Source organism: Odocoileus virginianus, chromosome 6 (genome assembly GCF_023699985.2).
Source record: "Odocoileus virginianus isolate 20LAN1187 ecotype Illinois chromosome 6, Ovbor_1.2, whole genome shotgun sequence".
Taxonomy (NCBI): Eukaryota; Metazoa; Chordata; class Mammalia; order Artiodactyla; family Cervidae; genus Odocoileus; species Odocoileus virginianus.
Window position 1 is genome coordinate 9344155 of NC_069679.1, and position 19679 is coordinate 9363833.

Below are 19679 nucleotides of genomic sequence, written 5' to 3' on the forward strand. Positions count from 1 at the left end.
ACGATGGCTACTCCATTTCTTCTAAGGGATTCCTGCCCACAGTAGTAGATATAATGGTCATCTGAGTTAAATTCACCCATTCCAGTCCAGTTTAGTTCACTGATTCCTAGAATGTTGACCTTCACTCTTGCCATCTCCTGTTTGACCACTTCCAATTTGCCTTGATTCATGGACCTAACACTCCAGGTTCCTATGCAATATTGCTCTTTACAGCATCAGACCTTGCTTCTATCACCAGTCATATCCACAACTGGGTGTTGTTATTGCTCTGACTCCGTCTCTTCATTCTTCCTGGAGTTATTTCTCCACTGATCTCCAATAGCATTTTGGGCACCCTCTGACCTGGGGAGTTCATCTTTCAGTGTCCTATCTTTTTGCCTTTTCATATTGTTTATGGGGTTCTCAAGCTAAGAACACTGAAGTGGTTTGCCATTCCCTTCTCCAGTGGACCACATTCTGTCAGACCTCTCCACCATGACCCGACCGTCTTGGGTGGCCCCACATGGCATGGCTTAGATTCATTGAGTTAGACAAGGCTGTGGTCCTGTGATCAGATTGGCTCGTTTTCTGTGATTGTGGTTTCAGCGTGTCTGCCTTCTGATGCCGTCTCACAACACCTACCGTCTTACTTGGGTTTCTCTTACTTTGGACGTGGGATATCTCTTTACGGCTGCTCCAGCAAAGCGCAGCCGCTGCTCCTTACCTTGGACGAGGGGTATCTCCTCACAGCCACCTCTCCTGACCTTGAACGTGGAGTAGCTCCTCTCCACCCTCCTGCGCCCCGCAGCAGCCGCTCCTTGGAGGTGGGGAAGCTCCTCTCGGCCGCCGCTCCTGCGCTGTCGCAGCCTGGCGCTCTCGGTCGCTACCCCTGACATTAGGCAAGGGGTAGCTCCTCACGGCCACGCTTCTGCGCAGCCGGCACGTTTTCTCAATATGTCATACATTCATATCGTTCAAAATTCTGGGCTGGCCATCTTGTGGTCCATGCTCCCTGCTTCTCTTGGTCTCATTCTGGGTGAGGCTCATGTTCAGAGCCAGCTAAGAGTAACAGGTGCAGTTTATTGGATGTTTACTGGACTAGGTATTATGTACAGTACCTAATCCCACTTAATCCTCTACTAGGGAGGGACCAACAGCCCATTTACCATTGAAGAAACTGAAGTCAGAGTGGTTAAGTAATTTACTTGCCCAAGGTTACACAGTAAGAATCAAAAGCAAGATTCTTTTGCAGGTTTCTTACCAGAATCTGGGCTTGTAATAACTGAATACTTAACCTCTCTGTGCCTCGGTTTCCTCAATCAGAGAATAGAGATAATAATAGGAATTATTTCATGAAGTTGTTTTGAGGGTGAAGAGAAACAAGGAGTAGAATGGATCAAAAAAAAGTTGGGAAAAGAGTTAGAGGCAGGTCACAGTGAATGTTTAGGGATGCAAAGTGTTTCTCAAAGTGTCATTAAGAGCCACCCAGATTAGTATCACTTTAGGTGCTTTTCTCCGGAGAAGGCAATGGCACCCCACTCCAGTACTCCTGCCTGGAAAATCCCATGGACAGAGGAGCCTGGTGGGCTGCAGTCCATGGGGTCGCGAAGAGTTGGACACGACTGAGCGACTTCACTTTCACTTTTCGCTTTCATGCATTGGAGAAGAAAATGGCAACCCACTCCAGTGTTCTTGCCTGGAGAACCCCATGGACAGAGGAGCCTGGTGGGCTACAGTCCATGGGGTCGCAAAGAATCAGACAGAACTGAGCGTGCATGTAGGTGCTTATTTCACATGCGGATTTTAGGACACCTTCCTGTGTCCTCAAGAGTAGAGTCTTGGAATCAACACTTTAAATTAGCATCCAGGTGATTCTGATGCACACTGAGATTTGAGAATTTCAGGTCCTAGGAGGGGTGTGTGTGTGTGTGTTTAGTCATAGCTCTATTCAGATAGCAATACTGTGGCTCTATTCTAAACTTCTCTTCACCTTGCCTCTGTGCTCCCCCCATACAAGTCATGTTTCTCTCATTATCAACATAGCCAGTAGTCCATCCAAAAGAGATGCTGAGATTCCAAACCCAGAAATCTGTATTTCTGATTTCTTTTTGCTGAGAAAAAGAGTAGGGCTAGATGGCCCATGAATGTTGTGAAGCTGTGGTCTGATGTCTTAAAGATATAGGAACCCATCTTGACCTTGGTATGAAATCACCCCAGTGCCCTTGGGACCAGTCTGCTTGTCCCTTGAATTTGGGGGGTGGCTCTGATTTCCCTTGATACCTTCAATGGACTAAGTAGGTGATGACAATTCAAGCACACAATACTCATTAATGTTATGATCATGCATGGCATTTTCTATTACTAAATGATCCCCATACACAGATATTATTCACTTAAGTAATCAATCACTGTCAACAAATTACAGGATGCAGAGAATCAAATTAGCAAAATGAACTATGGATGTAAAATTCATTTGAAATTCAATTTAGTCACAACATTAGCTTTCAACTAGTCTGCCCAATGGTTTGAGTACCTTCCTTTGGCAGAGTTTTGTGGTTTTTTTTTTTTAATAAATGCAATTAACCTTTTTACTGTTCAATTGCTGTTGGCTGCCACAATGTTATTACATGACACCTATGATCTAGGCGTGAAATAATTAAATGATGATGTGATATGAGGATATCAGGGCAGTATTATGACTTGGGGGGGGGGACATGACTTAGGGGTGGGACAACAAGAAGGGTCTGGGAGGTGGGGATGGGTGTGCCCTTGCACTGAGCCTTCCCCTGGGAGCATCTGATATTGCTGCGTCATCCCTAGATTTGCAGGGAAACCTTCTCAAGACCCATCTCCCACTCCAGATTCCTCATTGCCTATTCCACACACCGCAGTGTGCATTCTACATTTCCCGCTGATTCCCCTGAAAAGCCAGCCCCTCCCCCATTACCGCCTTTCCTTTTATTCAGACACTCTAGCTGGAGAGTGGGAGTCACCTCAGGCTCCCGTCTCTCCCTCCGCTCCCAAAGGACAGTGAGCCGCATCACCCCTTCATGCCTTCCTCCCTGGGAACCCACCTCTCTCCCCTGCTGCCTGCGCCTGTGGCCTCCACGAGCAACCTGGGTCCTGATCTCCACTCCCTTCTCACCTCTGTGTCTACATCCTTGTTGCCACGTCATGGTCCACCCTGCACGCTTCCGCCAGGCTGGACAGACCACCCTCAGACTCGAGATCCTGCAACCTCTCTCCACTGTCCACAGGATCAATGGCATCCCATTGATCCATCCATCAGTCCCCGGCCATCCTCACCACCCTCAATGGCCTGGCAGGCAGTTTCCCCAACATCTCCTGCCTCTGTTTCTGCTTATACCCAGATTGCCCTTCAAATTGTATCCTCCTCCTCGTCTCCACGCCTGCTCTTCACTTTCCTGCTCTCACATCTTTGCTCTTGCCAGCCACTCCATCTGAAAACAAAACAAAAACCTTTTCATTTCTCTCTCTGAAAAATCTTTCTTACCTAAGGCCCAGCCCCAGTCCCACATCTGTCATTAAGACTTCTCAACAGCATCCTGGTCTCCAGAGATGGGTCTTCTTCCAATAGCTCAAATGCTTATTGTCTGGGGTGCTTCTTTTGATCCTTAATAACTTGCTCTGTGGTTTCTTTCCATGCTCTCATCTGTGTAATACAGTCTTTGAAAGCAGGATAGGCCTTGTGGTCCCTGCTTGTTGCTAAATGGGCGAAGCAATTTCTAAGCCTTCCTTGGAAAAGGACAACACAAGTTTCTTTTGTGTTCTGTGTTCAGGGATGTCTTGAGGTGGGCAACTCAGATGTGCTGAGAGCAGGAAGCCCTGCCTCAGAGGGGAGTGTGGTCGGTGGGCTGATGGGATTTTCTGGACGTGGACTGAGGACATGCCCATCTGTGGGTTCTGAACTGTATCCCTGGCTATTCCAGATCACCCCATTATCACAACAGAGCTGCTCCACTGCTGGGGGAGCTACAAACGGTGGCAGGCTTCCATCCTCCCTTCATGAGGAGCCATGGGGAAATAAGTCACATTTAGACATTAGGAGACCATTATCCTTTTTTAAAAATATACAATTTTATTTACTTATTTATGTTTGGCTGTGCTGGCCTTTGTTGCTGTTTGGGCTTTTCTCTGGTTGGGGAGCTCAGGGGATACTCTCCGGTCATGGTGTGCAGGTTTCTCGGTGCAGTGGCTTCTCTTGTTGCAGAGAATAGGCTCTAGGCACTCAGGCTTCTGTAGTTGTGGCTTCCAGGCTCTAGAGCACAGGCTCAATAGTTGTGGCACACAGGGTTAATTTGCTCTGCCATAGGTGAGATCTTCCCAGATCAGGGGTCGAACTCATGTTTAGGACACCTCTATCCTTTAGCAACTGGGAACAGAATTCTTCAGGGGTCTGTGGAGCATCTCCACGAATTCTTGGGATTCTTCTCCCAGATGCTGAGCTTGTCTTGCCCAGGTCTGAGGGTCAAAAGAAACAGTCTCACTTGTTTCCTTTCTTCCAAAATTCAAACCACTTCTGTGGTTTGATGCTCATGGCATCTGGTGCTCGTCCTGACATGTGTGGTTATGGTGTGTGTGGATTTGGTGATCAGGGTGCCATATTCCCATGGGCTGGCCCAGTATCTGGGCTGGAGTCAGGTTGTTCATCTCCAAGGGATGAGACATGAAACGACAGTCTAAGGGGGTTTCAGGTCACTTTGGCCACTGAGCCACCATCTCCGCCAGTCCACCTATTCTTTGGGATACTCTGAGAAAAATCCAGCAAGGCAGGCTCCTCCTAGGCTCTTTCCTGGTTTGAAGTTTTGGCTCAACATGTCCTGAGTGCCTCTATCAAGATCTTTAATCGCTCTGTCCCTCTTTAAAAGAAGACATCCTGTCTTGCGACATTGTTTAATGCATAAATGAAACAAAGTATGTTCAACACTTAGCACAGTGTCTAGGATACTGTGGGTTTTCTGTAAATGTTGGTATCTTTCAGATCCCAAATAAATAACCCAGGGTATAACTGTGCTTGGGAAAATATGGTCTGAAAAATGACTACATCTCAGGCAGCTCTGGCCTGACCTCCAGTGAGCAGGACCTAGGCTCTGACCTCAGCTCTTAGCCTCCGTTCCCTACCACTCCCATCCTCCCTGGCCATCTGCAGCCCTCATCTGCCCTAGCCTCAACACAGGCCTTCCTGGAGAGGCAGAGAGAGAAATGCGAAAAGGAAGACAGGATTAACCTCCCCACCAGCATCTTGGAGGACACAAAGCCCCCCAGTCCAGAGGATGTTCCCATGCCACCCCACAACTGGTCTCACACACTTCTCACATTGATGCAAACAACTTTGTGCTCTTCAGAGAAACGGAAGTAATCAGAGGGTGTAGTGGGGTCAAGGGAGGGTTTTTTTTAAAAGATGGGAAGCACTATTTTACAGTTACTGATGGAAATTATTAAATAGAGAAGAACTACTTGGAAGAGAGAATCTTCTACTGCATCTGCTTTTGCAGTACTATCTGGTTTCCTTCATCCCCCTTAAATTTTAGTTTAAATTTCCCTTTTTCGTGTCAGTTACCTGCTTATACTCAATAGAGGTAAGCATAGTCCAGTGGGAAGAACTTTGGAATTTGAGTTCAAATCTTGCTTCTGCCTCTAATTGCTTGAGTGGCCTCTCTAGACCTCCATTTCCTCTTTTCTAAAATGCCAATAATAATAATAATATTAGGTTGGTGCAAATCTAATAGTGGTTTCAGATCATGAAATTTAAAGCATTATAACTAGGCTCAAACACATCTTTATTAATCAAAATAGGAACTAGTATAACCAACACACACATTTTTGCCAGCAAGAAAGAAGTTTGTTTATTCCTGTAACATAAATATTTGTGCTTTGGGATTTGACGAACTCCTGGAAGGCATTTTATGCCTCTTGCTGATTGTGGAAGCATTTTCCTTGCAAAAAGCTGCTGAGATGCTTGAAGAAGTGGTAGTTGGTTGGTGAGCAGTCAGGTGAATACAGTAGATGATATATAACATAACCATATTTATTAAGAATATCAAATGTCAAATTCAACAATGTAAAAACCATGATTACTTTTACACCAACCACATATTTACCTCTTGAATTTGTTGTAAGGATTAAAGGAGTAGTGTTTGACCTGGAGCAGTTCTTAGCTAGGAACTCAAAAGTAGTCAGAGAAGGCAATGGCACCCCACTCCAGCACTCTTGCCTGGAAAATCCCATGGATGGAAGAGCCTGGTGGGCTGCAGTCCATGGGGTCGCTAAGAGTCGGACACAACTGAGCGACTTCACTTTCACTTTTCACTTCTGTGCACTGGAGAAGGAAATGGCAACCCACTCCAGTGTTCTTGCCTGGAGGATCCCAGGGACGGGGGAGCCTGGTGGGCTGCCGTCTATGGGGTCGCACAGAGTCGGACACGACTGAAGCGACTTAGCAGCAGCAGCAAAAGCAGTCATTGCTGTTGTTACCATTCATTCTCTTACCAGAAAGTTCCTTCCACATCTTCCTGAGATGCGCTGAGTTCCTTGCTAGGAGGCGACCATTCCCTTGGCAACAGTCATGGGTCAGAGTACCAGATCCCAAGATCTGACTGTATAATTGTTTGTGTGTGGAGAGAGCTAAAGATAAATCTATATCTGGAGTTACATTCTCACCCTACGTATTTATCCAGCTGTCCCCTTCTCACAACCACTTTTCTCATCTGAAATTTCAGCCTTCAGCTGGAAGAAGTCACAAAAGCATAACTGGTATTCACAAGACTTTAATTTTATTTTTTAAAGATTTTTTTTTAATGTGGGCCATTTTAAAAAGTCTTTATTGAATTTCTTACAATATTGCTTTGTTTTGTTTTGATCTTTTGGCCTGGAGTCATGTGAGATCTTAGTTCCCCAACCAGGAATCCATACCCCCTGCATTGGAAGGTGAAGTCTTAACTGGACCACCAGGGAAGACTCCCAGGCCTTTAAAACTCCTCTGCTTGAAAATTCAGACTCACCAGGGGCCCACTCTAGTTTTCCTTGAAACTTGGCTCATTTGATGGGAAACAGGAACAAGCAATGGGTGAGAGCCTGAGAAGCTCTATTGGAGGACCCATCTAGAACAGTGGCTGTCAAACTCTGCTACATACTGATATCACCTGGGGAGTCCCTGTCCCCAGATTCTGATTGATTGGGATGGGCCAGGGCATAGGGCCTTTTAGAACCTCTCCAGATGATTCCATTGTGCAACAGAGTTGAGAACCACTGGACGAAGAAGCTCTCCAAGCCTCCTCGGTGGGATAGTCTGCCCTCAACTGTGCTGCATCCAGACTAAGCCAGCCCTTCGCTGGGAGTCAGGAGACTAACTCCTTCATTCGTTTGTTCAAGTATTACTGCCGCTAACAAGGTCTCCAGGGCCCTGTCCCTGCCCATGTGGGTGAGCTGCCCTCATCCAACACCCTCAGTCCTTGCATTTTTATACTTGCTCTTCATAGCATTTATCCCTTTGTGAATCACTTGCTTTTCTTCTCCACATCTGTGAATTTCTTGAGTGTAAAGACTAGGTCTTCCTTATTCTCAGTGCCTAAAATGTTTAAGTAAGTGAATGCATATATTAATATGAATGAATGAATCCAATGGTGGGAATCCAACTTCAGAAGGGAGGCAGTGTAACAGGGCATGACATCTGGAGAAGACAGCTTTCAACTCAGATCCCAGCTCTGCTTAGTGGTCACACGCTGTGGCTTCCCCAGTTATTCAGCAAGTAAAGAATCCGCCTGCAATGCAGGGAGACGCAGGATCGATTCCTGGGTCAGGAAGAGCTCCTGGAGGAGGAAATGGCAATCCACTCCAGTATTCTTGCCTGAAAAATCCCATGGACAGAGGAGCCTGGCAGGCTACAGTCCAAAGAGTCACAAAGAATCAGACTCTTCTGAGAGCACACACACACACAAACACACGCACACTGTGACAAAGACCCAGTGCAACCCCCAAAATGTTAGCTCTAATTAGAATGGGCGAGGGCTGCTATTTGCACTTTCATGGGCGTTTAGACGCTGCCCTCATTCCTTAACTCCTCTTGATCCTGGGATTCCTGCCCCAGTAAGGAGAGTGTTTCTGGGGCAGCCTGGGTGAGCAGGAAGCTCCTTCCTCCACCCTCTGTGAGTCAGCTCCCCCAGCCATGGGTGGGAATCCCCGAGGGGAGCAGTTAAAAGGAGGCTTTTAACCTCCTTGCTGCTTTGTGTCGATTACAGGGCAGGTGGAGACAGCTGTTGTGATTGGGCGGCATCTGCTGTGGCCTGTCAGCACCCGTCAGACTCACCCTGAGGGCAAATAGGGCTCCAGCTGATGAAAAGCTTAGCCGCAGTCTCTGAAACAGCCTGCAGCTGCTGTCCTGGCCTTTCCTCTTAATTCTCACGTGCTCGGGCAGTTCCAGCCTTCAGCGCAGCCAGGGCTAGAGACCAGGCACCCGAGTGCCTTTCTCCAAAGATCTTGTTACTGAGCGCGCTCTCTGGCTCCACCTTGAAGCACATCAAAGACTTAAGCAAAAGCAGGCTGGCCAGGGATGCGGAAGCAGCTGTCTCCTTGATGCGTTTCCAGGGTCACAGGAAAAAGCCCTGGAGCCCCACATATTTTCCTGCTAGAAGGCTGAAACTCCACCATTAGATACCAAATCTTATGATTTAAAGCAGCGGTTCTCAAAGTGTGGTTTTCCTGCAGCCCAGCAGCAGCAGCAGCGCTTGAGAGCTCATTAGAAAATGGAAACTTTGGGACTTCCCTGGTGGTCCAGTGGTTAAGATTCTGCACTTGCAGTGTTTCCACTGCAGGGGGTGCAGCTTTGATCCCAGGTTGGTGAACTAGGAGTCCACACTCAGCAGCGGCCAAAAGTCTTAAAAACAAAAACCAACTCCCTACCCCGAGAAAAAAATCACAGAAATGCAAATTCTCAGGTTCCACCCACACTCTGAAATCAGGATCTGGGAAAGAGAGTGTGTTTGACATGCCCTGACAGTGATTCTGATGCACTGGTGACCCCGCTGAAAGGAGGCTGTTATCCAGAAGGGCTAAAACTCAGCAAGGTGATAGCTTGGAGCCTGGGACAGGAACCTGGAGAGGGGTGGGAAGGTCTTGTCTGGACAATGCAGTCAGACAGACTCAGAACAAGACTGTTTAGCGCTGCTTTCTAGCTCTGGGGGCAAATTGCTTAATCTCTTTGGCTATCGTTTGTATTATGAAATTCAAATTGTACAGCCAGTTCAAAGGCAAAAATGAAACAAGATATATAAAGTACTTGCACATACTAAGTGCTTAGTGAGGGCTCATATCCTCTCCCTACCCCGTCCTCACCTCATTTCCCATAGAGAAGTCTAGGTCAAGTGCCATGGTAGGGGAGGGGAGTCACACAGATGGGGACTTGTGAATCGCAATAGCATGGACCAGAGAGAAAGACCATAGCGGTGGATGGGATGCTGAGACAGAGGAGGAGGAGCAGAAAGGAGAATAAGCAGTTCCCCTGAGACTCCCCCTCTGGTGCCCTCTGTTTTGCAGGGGCTGACCCTGAGGGGCGGGGTCCACCTCCAGTGGCCCAGTCTCATCACCATACTTCCCAGATGCTGGGTGGGGCTGGTTCTTTGCTTATCTTTCTCCTACTTCATTCTAACCTCTTTCAGGTGCATGACTTACAGATCTAAAGCTTTCCTGCAGGGAGATGACTGGTGGAATTATAGATGTGGGGAGCTTTCCTGTAACTCTGGGTCCTCGGGGTTGAGAAGAAGGCCAGCAACAGATGCAAAGTCCACCCGGAAGACTGGACTCCGTTGCAGATACTTCCAGGGATTCCCAAGGAGTCAGTAGGCAGGCAGCTGAGAGCATCTGAAGAGAGGCAGATGTGGCCCTGGAGAAGCAGATGCAGGTGCCCCAGAGAAGCCTGCTTCCCTTTCTTCTAAAGACTTCACATCGCATCTTGAGCCTTTGATGGGAAGACAAATTAAGATCTCAGTCTCACTAAGCTGTCTCATGTGATGTGGTTCTGGGGTAATGATACCTCAATTTCCCTAACTCCCCATTGCCAGGAATTCCAGAGTCAATGTTTCATCATTAATTTAAGGCATCTCTTTTAGAGCTCACATCTCCATTAAGCTATGTTCTGGGCTTTTGAGTCAGCTTATATTCAAACCCCAGCTCTACCGTTTATTAGTGATTATGTTCTGGGTTAAATATTTAACCTCTTCAAGCCTCATTTCCTGCCTTGTGAAATGGGAACAGTGATTATATACATAAGTGTATGTATATATCTATAATTATTTCAAGGGTTAAAACTATGCAGCACTGTTTGGGTTTCTCATGCATGTATTACAAAAAGAGAGGAGGGAATAAGGGCTGAAGAGAATGGTTGAGATCAGAGAGGGCTAGCAGGTCTCCCTCCCATGGGTGGACTTGCATTATCAGGGCTGAGAAAGATTCCAAGCCCGACCCCAGTCTCTGCAGACAGAATGCATGACTGAATGAAAATGTCTGCTCCAATCTGGGCAGGGATCTGGTAGCACATGCAACCCACATTTGCCATCTCTGCTCTAGATGGCTCCTCCCTGAAGCAAAAAGACAGGCTGTGACTCTTGCAATTACCTGCAGTAGAGTTAAAGAAGCCAGTACCTGGCATCTTCAAAGGCTCACACAGAAAGAGTAACTCAGCTTCTTAATTGAACGCCATCTCCCAGTATCATTTTGGAACAGGGAAGCTGTCCCTGGTCACAGTGCACCTCCACTTGATCTTCGTGATGAAAGTCCTTGATGCCGACTCACCAGGACAGAAAGAGGAGTGCTTGCTCCATAGTGGCAGGAAACAGATGTTTGGTGAAGCTGGTTTCATCAGGGTGGGCTGGGGAGGTGGGGACTAAGAGGCGGGTGAGCATCCCAGGGGAAACCCAGCTCCAGCCCCTTGGCTATTTGTCAGGTCACCTGTGGCTTTTGTGTGTTTCCCAGCTGGAAGTCTGTAAGGCACACAGGTGTTTTACATTATTAATCAACTAGATCTTTTTTCCTTCCTAATAATCTCATCTCCCTCCACTGCTGTGGAAACGCTTTGAAAAGCAGGCCTCCGTGTATCTGTGCAGAGCATTCAATGCAAGGTGGCAGGCTGGGCCCCTGGTCCCTTGGGACAGCGGGCACTGTCTGGGGCCCTTTGAAGTGAAGTGAAAGTCGCTCCATTTGCAACCCCGTGGACTATACAGTCCATGGAACTCTCCAGGCCAGAATACTGGAGTGGGTAGACTTAGGGGCCATAAAAAGGTTTTGATTTTAAAATCAGAAGAAATAATGAGTATAGAATAATGAATCCAGCCAGGATTATATTGGTCTTTACACCAATGCAATCATAAAGTATCTTTTTTTTTACAAGATTGATTTATTAAGTATGATACATATCATATAAGGCCTTTTCAGTTTTTTTTACACCATTCCCATTGAGACAAATCCAATACTTTGTAGCTAATATATGGTTTTTAAAAACAAAATCAATCAAAACGCCTCAGTCAGAGATGCCTCAGCCTTAGTTGATGGCTGACCAGACTGGAGCCCATGACATGTTTAAAAAGTTAAAGTCTGGAAATCCACCAGACATTCCTAACATCAACTAGAAGATGTACTGGTTAAAGTCCCTAAAATACAAAGAAATGATTATTATACTTTCTTTGCTCATTTTAAATATTTTTTTATGGTAGGAGCCTACAAAAACAAAAGTGTCTAGGGCCCAGGGAAATTATAACCTGGCCCTGAGCATGGGGTACAGAAGAGATGTGAATCAGTTCTGGAATCAAAGCTGCAATCCTACCTCAGGTCTGCTGACCCCATGACCTTGAGCAAGCCATTCGCCTGGGATTTCAGTTTTCTTGGGGTTCAGTGCCTATCAGTGCAAGAGAGGGTCAGGGGTCCCTCTTCTCCACTTTCTCTCGGCCCCAGCTCTAGACGATAATTGAATTGTGGGAGAATGTGAAAACACACATGGTATATAAAAGGTTGGATTCTCATTACCTGGAAGGAAGCTGGGTATCCCCCACTTGGTCCAGGAATGAACAGGTCCAGGGGACAAGTGAGCATGTTCACAACACCCTGGCACCCTAACATCCACCAGGCAGTCACCATCTGTCCCGGTGGTGAGAAAAAAGGAAGCTAGGGAGATGCTGGGTAAGTAGGCTGGATCTTTCAGTGGTGTGGGGACTCCAAGAAACCACACAGCTCTGGGCAGAGTACGGAACCGACATCTGGAATAAGCCAGGGTGCAGCGGGGAATGGAGAGGAAGGCAGGAGGGCCTCCAGGTGTGAGAGGCTTGGCCCACCTGCAGACCAAGGGTTGGTCATCCTGCTTGTATTCCATAGGGTACCTGAGCTGAGATCAAGATCTGGAAATTAAAGGGATTTTTTCAAAAATAGGCTTTGGGAGAGTAAGGGGAGAGGAAAACGGGAAAGTTTGATGAGGGCCTGCTGTGCTGGGGTGTGACACAATGCATTCCTTTTCCCCAGGGAGTTACCATAAATCCACATTATGCTTCCCAACCCTAGGACTTGAGTTGTAGGTTTTGACGATGTCACTAACTGCCAGATAAACCCGGCGTGTGTTCCCATAACCCATATGCCTCATTGCTCTTCCTCCTTCCTTCCTCTCTCCTTCATAGCTTTCTTTGCTTTTTCTCCCTTTCCCTCTGGCTTGATACTGCTCTCCCTTCTCCCCCTTTTCTCTGCTTTCTCCCCATGCTCCAGAAAGCAGAGAGAAGCATGCCCAGTGGAGACCTCCCCACTGTGGGGACCCCAAGCAGGAGGGTCAGGAAGCCTCCCTGAGAGCAGTGGTATCTATCTTCCTTCTGGTAGGTGGAGCTCTAAATAGCTTAGTCTGACTGCAAAGTTAACCTGAGTTCCGTCGGTGGCATTACTAATTTAAATACCATTTTTTTCTTCTCCTCGAGCACCTTGGCTGAATGGAGTGGGGAAACGGAGACAGCATTTTTCCTTACCTGAGAACGGACGGCTCCCCTTTAGCTATGGAGAGGTCAGACAGCTGGACCCCACCCCACCACCCCACAGGACAGGGTCAGCGGTCTGGGGGCCAGTGATGCCAGCACCTTCATCTGCAGGGGCAAACCAAGCCTGGCGTCAAGAAGGAAACCCCTTACTCTTCCCCTGCCTGTGCCCTAGAGAAAGAAGAGCAGGGGATAGCTTAGAAGCAGAGGCAGTCCAGTCCTTCCCAAGGGCTGTTTGGGGTGGAGATGGTGGGCTGGGCAAAAGTGTAGGTTGGCAGAGCCCTCTCTGTCTCTGAGACCTCCCCACCTGGGGCTGCTCATAAACATGGTTTCAAGGCTGCTGTAATTAAGAATCAAAGAGATGAGTGTTCAAACAATCAAAGGTCATTTTGAAAGCTTATCAGATGGGAAACATAGTAAAAGTTTTTGAAGAACTTGCCTACTAAGCAGGAGTTCTCAGATCCTCCTGGAAATAAGCATGCAAGATATCTAGAGACACAATTGGAAATGTGCCACTCAAAATATACCCTTTGACCCAGTTATCTCACTTCTGAATTTATTTTTTTATTTTTATTTTTTTGAGTTTATTTTAAGAAACCCATAAATTTCATAAAGAATTACAAAAATGGCCATTGCAATTTTTAGTATAGTAGTGAAAAATTTGAGATTTAGAGGAGTGGCTAGCTAAGTTGTGGTATATTTACTCATTGAAATTCTGAATATCCATTAAAATGTAGATATGGATTTATCGACTTGGAAGGTGTTCATGATATACTATTTAAAGGAAAAAGTTGTTTTCTAAGCAGGATGGATATTATGATCTTATCTTTTAAAGAAAAAATATAGCATTTAAAGTGTATTAACTGTCTGTTGATACATATCAAATTACTCCCCAAACTTTGTGCTTTAAAATAATAAGCATGTATTGCCTCACACTTTCTGTGAGTTAGGAATTCAGAAGTGACTTTTGTTCATAGTCTCTCATGAAGGTATAGTTGAAATATTAGCTGGGGCTATGATCACCTGTGTTTAAAGACATCCCCATAAATGGGGAAAGAAAACACCTCCAAGACAGCTCCTTCATGAGGCTGCTGGCAAGAGACCTCAGTTTCTTCCCTGCACATCTATGCATGGGACAGCTCTTGTATCCTCGTGGCATGGCAGCTGGGTTCCCCTGGAGCAGGGGATCCTAGAGAAGAAGATAAAGATCACAACACCTTCACACTTCCCTCAGTAATCCTACTTTGTAAATTGATTTTGCAGATTTACCCTGGGCAATGTGGGATCAAGCTACACAACAGCATGAATACTAGGAGGGATCACTGGGTCATCTGAGAGGCCGTCTACCACAATGTTTGTACTCATTCAATACATCGTTCTTGGGTGCCTGCTGAGCAAAAGACCCTACTGCCTCTTCACTGAGGGTACACATAAAAAGAGGGACAGGTTCCTGTTCTTCTGGAGATGACATTCTAGGGGCGGGAGAGGGAAGAGACCATAAGGAAGTAAACAAGGTCACAATAAACAGTGATCAGTGAGTGACAGGGACATTGGGGGAGAGGATGTCAGAGAAGTAGGCAGGGGCAGGTGAGAAAGAATCTGTCTTGTAGGTCGTGTAAGAATTTAGCTTTTCTTATAAGTGTGATATAGAGGGGGGTTTTAAGTAGAGCAAATCATGACCTGATTGATATTTAAGAATATCACTCTGGCTTGGTGCAAAGAATGACTTGAGGGGCAAAAGGGAAAGCAGAAAGACCAGTTAGGAGTTTGTAAGAATAGTCTGGTGATGGTGGCTTGGCTAGTGACACCAGCGATCCCATGGTACAGCGGAACTGTGGAGGGTTGAAGAGTAAGATGGGGAGGTACAGAGACAAAGACAGTGAGATGCAACTGCTTTGAATAAGCATCACAGGGAGGGAAATGGAGATGGAGTAGACACAGGAGGGATGTGGTGGTGTGCGGGTTGAATCGTGTCCCTCTGAAAGTCATGTAGAAGTCCTAACCCCTAATACCTGTGACTGTTGTTTTGAAATTTACATCTTAAGATGTGAATTAAGATGAGGTCATACTGGAGGAGGGTGGTCCCTTAATACAAAATGATTGGTGTCCTTATGAGAGAGGAGAAGAAACACCCAGGGAGAATGCCACATGAGGACAGAGGTGGAACTTGGAGAGGCAGCTGCAAGCCAAGAAGCATAGAGGATTGGTAGCCGCCACCAGAAGCTGGGGAGAGTCAAGGAAGGAGTCTCACCACAGATTTTGGGTGGATCACGGTCCTGCCAACACCTCGGTTTTGGTGTTCCACAATTGTGAACAACTTCACACAATTTCACACAAATGCCACACAATTTGGTGTGGATTCTAGGTTCCACAATTGTGAGATAATACAGTTTTGTTGTTTTAAGCCCCTCAGTCGGTGGTACTTTGTTATAGTAGCCATAGAAAATGAATACAGTGGTCCAAGAGGTGATATTTATATTTATTTTTATTGAAGTATAGTTGATTTACAATGTCGTTAGTTTCTGGTTACACAAAGTGATTCAGTTTATATTATTTTATATATACATATATATATTCTTTTTCAGATTCTTTTCCATTATGGTTTATTGTAAGATATTTAATATAGTTCCCTGCGCTATACAGTAGGACCTTATTTTTTAATCTGTTTTATGTATGGTAGTTTGTATCTAAATAGCTAATCTCAAACTCCTAGTTTATCCCTTCCCCTTTCCCCTCCTACCTTTTTCCCCTTTGGTAACCATAAGCTTGTGGCCTATGTCTATGAGTCTGTTTCTGTTTTGTAAGTGAGTTCATGTGTATCATTTTTTAGATTTCACATGTAAGTGATATCATGTGATATTTGTCTCTCTCTGTTTGACCTACTTCACTTAGTGTGATAATCTTTAGGTCGATCCATGTTGCTGCAGATGTCATTATTTCATTCTTTTTTTTCAGTTCAGTTCAGTCATTCAGTCATGTCCAGCTCTTTGTGATCCTATGGACTGCAGCATGCCAGGCTTCCCTATCATTAACCCTTTTTTATGGCTGTGTAGTATTCCATTATGTATATGTACCGCATCTTTATCTATTCATCTGTCATTGGACACTTAAGTTGCTTCCATATCCTGGCTACTGTGAATTGTGCTGCTATGAACATTGGGTTGCAGGTAGCTTTTAATATTTTTTTACTTATTTATTTTTGGCTGCACTGGATCTTCTCTGCTGCATGCAGGGACTACTCTCTAGTTGCAGGGCACGGGCTTCTCATTGCAGTGGCTTCTCTTGTTGCAGAACACAGGCTCTAGAATGTGTGGGCTTCAGTAATTGTGGCACTTGGGCTTAGTTGCCATGAGGCATGTAGAATCTTCCTGGACCAGGGATCGAACTTGTGTCCCCTGCATTGGCAGGTAGATTCTTAACCACTAGACCCTCAGGGAAGTCCTCATGTGTCTTTTTGAATTAGAGTTTTCTCTGGATATATGCCCAGAGGTGGAATTGCAGGAACATATGGTAGCTCTGTTTTTAGTTTTTTAAGGAATCTCTGTATTGTCTTCCACAGTGGCCACAGCAATTTACGTTCCATGAAGGGATTTTTAAACCGAGGAGAGTCTGTAAGCTCCTGGGAATAATGGAGATAATGAGCCGCTGAGGGTGCAGGAGGGCTGGGTAATGGCCAGGGTAGGGTCACTGAGGACAGAGAAGATGGTATCCCAGTGGCTGGAGGCGCTGGTTTTCGACAAAAGCAAGTCCATTTCTGTTGTAATAGGAGAGAAGGTAGGGGTGTGTCTGCAAATGGAGATGAAGTTCACAGGCCTGGTGGTGAGAGAATAAGCGTTCATGTCTGAGGAAGGGCTTCTGTTCTCTCAAAGAAACATGAGGTGAGAAATGTGGGAAACATTTCATTTGGCTAAAAAAAGTTTACAAGAATATCTCATTAAAGTGATGTTTGAGGTAATTTTTTCTTTATTTCTAATTTCTTTATTCCTAATTTTTTCCTAATGAGCCTAGATTAAATGTCCAGTAAAAAATATTTTTTTCAGTTTGAAAAAAATAAATGTCCTGGTGCTGAAATTTGAGCAATAGTCAGCTGTTAATGGGTATCTATGCACTCTGGAGGTGGGAGATGGGGTGAAATGTTCAGGTCGTGGGGATTTTGGGGTAAGCAGGAATGGCTGGAATTAAGAAGAAGCCTTAGGCACAGACAACTTCAAATGATAGTTGTCTAACTTTGGATAAACACTAGGAGTGAAAACCTCATCAGCTAGCAAAGGACTTCAGTGCCTGGGGACTTGCAGAGCCTGTGGGGATCAGGAGGTGGGACCCACTTTCCTCCTTGAAAGATGCAGCTCTTATTTCTTGACGCTCTGGACAGGCACACATCTGTTGGAGAATAGTATGCTTTTTGAGTTCCATGGGGAGAGAGCCAAATGCCTGTGGAAGCATCTTAAGGTTGCAGAATTCCAGAGCCAAAAGGGAACTCAGAGGTCTCAAGATTCTCAAAGTCTAGTGCTTAAATCATCTCCCTCAAAACTAGCAGAACCCAGGACCTAAGTTATCAGAAAGTTCCTATTCCAGTGATTCTGATGACTGGGAGAGTTTGGGAAACAGGGCTCTGATATAACTCTGTCATATGATGGAGGAACAGCTGTGGTCTGAGACAGTAAGTAACTGGCAGAGAAGCAAGGCTACTGTCCCAGCCTCCTCAAGTCAGGATGTCAACTGAAAAAATACACACAACCTAAAAGTTGAAAGTAATATTTTATTCAGTGGGAATTTTTAGGACTTTAACCTGGGAGACAGCCATCTCAAGCAACCTTGATAGAACTGCTCTGAGAGGGTAGAGGGGAGGAATCAGGTTATATGGAAGTTTGCAACAAAGGGCAGGTAGTCTGAACATCAAAAGTATTTTTATGCCTTAAAACCAGACATCCCAAGCTAAGGAATTTAGCACATTTCTACGTATGGGAAGATGCAAGAATCTGGGCTCACTGAAGCCATTCCTTTCACATGCATCTCAGCTATTTGGGGCCAGTATCCTGTGTTTTTCACATCCTGAGCTCCCTGGAAATGGCCACAACTTGATGGCTGCCAAATCTCAGGTATTCTTCTCCTTCCTAAGTGCCTTTAGGGCTTCTGAACTCATATTGGAGGGCTGCAATTGCTGATTACCGTGACATTCTTGTTTACTGATATGGTAGGAAATAACACATTTCTCAGGTCCTTTCCACCATCCCCTGCTGAATCCTTTTTTCACACCTTCCTCCCCATTGTGTCCCCTCTCTCCTTTTTGTTCCTCTAAGTCATCAGCCTTCAGGGTCCAGCTTAAGTCATCTTCTCACCACTAACATTCCAGAACAACCAGCCTCTCCCTCCTTGAGCTTCTGCAGCCCAGACTGTCTGCCAGACATAATCCATCCAGGGATGACAGCTTTGGGTATTTTGATCCGTTCTCACCACTAAGTCTGCCCACCGTCTGCACAGTGAAGGTGAGCATCGCTTTTCTTGTCTTCTCCCACACCTTTGCCCAGCAGTGTTGGACGCGTGGGAAACCAAGGGGGCAGAGAATTGGACTGGCTATCAGGAGGCCACTCCCATGATAGGACAGTCAGTCACCAGCCCTGAGACCCAGTTTTCTCATCAGTGAAATGTGGCAAGTGAATGAGGTCAGTGGTTTATCAAGAGCAAAAATCTTTCTTTTTTTTTTAAAGCAGTGGAACCATTTTGTGCAATTGGAACCAGTACCCTAATGTATAAACCAAATGAAAGAGGCGCACTGTGGGTGAAGCAGGGGTGGGACACTCAGCCTCCCCCTTCTCCTCACTGGCTGTGTGATTTGACACTAGTGAAAGGCCTCCCAGCTGACCTCTGACACCTGCTAATGCTCTACATGCCGAGTGATTTCTAAACGCTCATGATCAGCCAATTGGTTTGATTTCTGCCAGGCCTTTCCTGTTGCCACGTTGAAATGTTCTGTTCCATGGCCCTCTGCCCGGCAATATCTGGACATTCCATTCTATTCCGTCCCTTGCACACAGAGCCTCCCGGCTGAGCAGCTGGAATGCTGCGCTCTCCCTCTTGGGGAGGGAGGCCCCTGCATCTGGGCGGGGCTGATGAGCTTCCACGGTGTTTACCCTGGAACTCGGGACTCCCTGGGGAGGAAGAAGTTGCCTGAGATCCCCGCTCATAAGCTTTTCAATGAGTAGCTGCTTTTCTCTAAGCTCCTCGGATAAGAACTGTCAGGGGAGATTTCCTAGCTGAAATCTTTTACTCTCCCTGAAGCTGAGGCCCCGACACTCCCACGTCCTCCCAGCAACTCTGACATCCTTTCCTCCCCAGCGAAGCATTTCACTCACTAGCCATGAGTTCTCAGGGAAATCTCCTCAGGCCTTGAGGCTTGGCACCCTCATCTGTGAAACTGGGATGACAACATTTACCTTGCAGGTTGCTATTCAGCTGGCGCACACCAGTAGAGGTGTTCCAGTTATTAGAATATTCAGATGTATCTATAGCGGTTGGTGAAAAAACATGGAGCTCCTGGATTTCCCTCACTCCGAAACATTCTAAACATCCCCTTCTGGGACTGCCAGGCATCCATAGCATCAGCAGCCTGAGGGCATGACTGACAAAGCGCCGGAGCTGCAGAGCTGGTCCGAGAGCTGTAGGCAGGGTCAGTTCTGAGACTTT

The 19679-nt window shown here is 46.1% G+C and overlaps 1 long non-coding RNA gene across 1 annotated transcript; it reads right to left on the reverse strand.

The window, feature by feature from the left end:
• Window positions 1–2223: 2223 nt before the first annotated feature.
• Window positions 2224–12666, reverse strand: LOC110129265 (uncharacterized). The gene is made up of 4 exons (XR_002311432.2): window positions 12318–12666; window positions 10636–10973; window positions 9667–9952; window positions 2224–3440 (listed from the first exon to the last, which is right to left on the reverse strand). It is a non-coding gene; the product is annotated as an uncharacterized lncRNA (long non-coding RNA).
• Window positions 12667–19679: the final 7013 nt, after the last annotated feature.